We start from the raw sequence: 2192 nt of genomic DNA, 5'->3' as shown, positions 1-2192 counted from the left end.
TTCACAGTATCTCTGTCAGTTTTCTGACCATTTCGTTTCTCTGAATAACGGCTACGGTGTTAATGTGCTTTCTTTGTAAGGCTTTTGATATAGTGTAATGTAATCTAACATAGCACAGCATATAACAAATAGGTGTGACGTTGCTGGCATCTTTTGTTGGTCTGCTCACATCCACTGCCTACTTGCAATCAGACTCTGTTGATTAGATAAGGGTATTTCATTACAAATATATGTTGCTGTTTACCTGCACTGCCAAATACCAAGAAGTATTTGCTTCAAGAAAAATAGCCATTTTAAAATGTAACTATACAATTAGCTTTACTCCTTACATAAGGAAATGAGGATTAAAACGGGCTTGCATCAGAACCTTATCTCTAGGCATCTGTCCGATGGTGAGAGGGTCTGTATCTCATTGTACTCTGGTCTTCTCTGAGATGTGGTATTTGTAGAGTCTGCTTCTCCCATTTACAAAAGAAAAATGCTCTGCACAGTGTGAATCTGCTGTCTAGCACCACGTCCTCCTCCTTCTCGCAGCCCTCCCCACCTGATGCAGGTTATCACCAGGTAGGAAGGCAGCCTGCTTTGTTGTCTTTTGGCTTATCAGTTTGATTCTTTTAAATAAAGTCCTCCTCAACCAGAGTGCCCAGATAATGGACCAGATTCTCTAGTTAGCCTTGTTTAGGGTATTCTCTGTCACATTGGCAGGATATTGTGATAACGTGTTTCTCCCAGAGCTTTTGGTTGATCTGGATGTGATTTTTACATTGTAGATACTTGGCCCTGATCCCTCCAGAGCGGCCTGGGTAAACAGACTGCTCTTGAAAGGCCTCTGCTTTTCTGGCACACTTTCGGATCGTGGTCAAGGAGAAGGCTTTGGTTCAAGATGAGATGACCAGCTTTCTGAAAGAAAAGCTACCCTTCTCCTTTAGTTATCGTGCCTGTGTTGGGACATTCGAACCCCAAGTGTATTTGGTACCGATTTCGCATGAGGCATGCACCACGGATCCCTGCTTGCGGCTCCTAAGTGATTCGGAGACCGCTTTTGCCGTATAGGAGTCTTTTATGTGAGGACAGTGCATGCATGTCTGTACGCATACTGAGGCAAGGCAAAAGTGTGTAACCCAGTAATGCTGTGCAGCAAGATGATCCATTAGCAGCAAGCATGTTTATAACTCCAGGGCAAAGGATGTTTTTTAGGGTCAAGTGCGCAAGCACTCTGGCCCCTGTTGTAATCTCTCTGTGGGCCTTTAACCATGCCCATGTCACGCCCATCAGTTTGGTTGGTTCGTGGGCTTGCCTTTTAAAATTCGCTTGATTTCATTATTTAAAGGCATGCATACGTCATGCCTTTTCCGGTGTTTATCCCTCCTCGAGATCACTGGTAAACTACTTAAAACATATGAGGCTCTGTTTTTTCCGCATGGCTTCTGGACTACTTTTTCTTTTTCTATCCAACGCAGTGCGATCTCACAGGGCAGTAGTCAAGCGCTTTGCATGACATCGACCCTGTTACATGGATAATTGCACTCTGGCTGATACGTTTGACTGCGAGCAAACTTCTGTTTCCTTTTGTGTGGCTCCTTCATGCTCATGGTGGCCGTTGGCTCATTTATGTGAAACTGTTTTACTATTCATTTTAAGTTTATGTGGCAAGGAAAGTCCGGTTAGGAGTTTACAATGCTAATAGCTCTAAGTCAAGCAAATACGTGACCCATTGCATTGCAAATGCTTGTTTGTCTTTGGAGCGCAAGATTCTGTTGTTTTCTTGCTCAAACATGGACACTGGAGTAGGGAAACGCAAAACCAAGAAATGCCAATTGTTGCCAGCCTCCTCTTCTGCTTCCTTATCTTTTCCTATGCAAAGTGAGGGATGTCGTGTAGCCCCACACAATCTGTACATCAAATATATGCAGTGAAAAGAAAGTTCTGTTCAGTGCTTCTTTAGTTTTATGCTCTATATAGACGAGAGTTTGAACCTAAACAGCCCGTAATGGGACTCAATTCCACCAAATTATCACTAAGTAGAACTGTAAAATTAAAAAAACATCAATTATTGACGCTAATGGCCCGAACTGCATCTTGCCCCTCATCCTCACAGAAATCTCAAGGTATGGTTTATATTCTTCAGGTATCCCAGACCTGTGCCAAAAACACAGAGGTGAAGCAATTCACCACACTCATATAAATGGGTA

The sequence above is a fragment of the Pleurodeles waltl genome, chromosome 3_1 (assembly GCF_031143425.1).
Source record: "Pleurodeles waltl isolate 20211129_DDA chromosome 3_1, aPleWal1.hap1.20221129, whole genome shotgun sequence".
NCBI lineage: Eukaryota > Metazoa > Chordata > Amphibia > Caudata > Salamandridae > Pleurodeles > Pleurodeles waltl.
The sequence above is the reverse complement of the archived record's forward strand: the minus strand, read 5'-3'. Positions refer to the sequence as shown.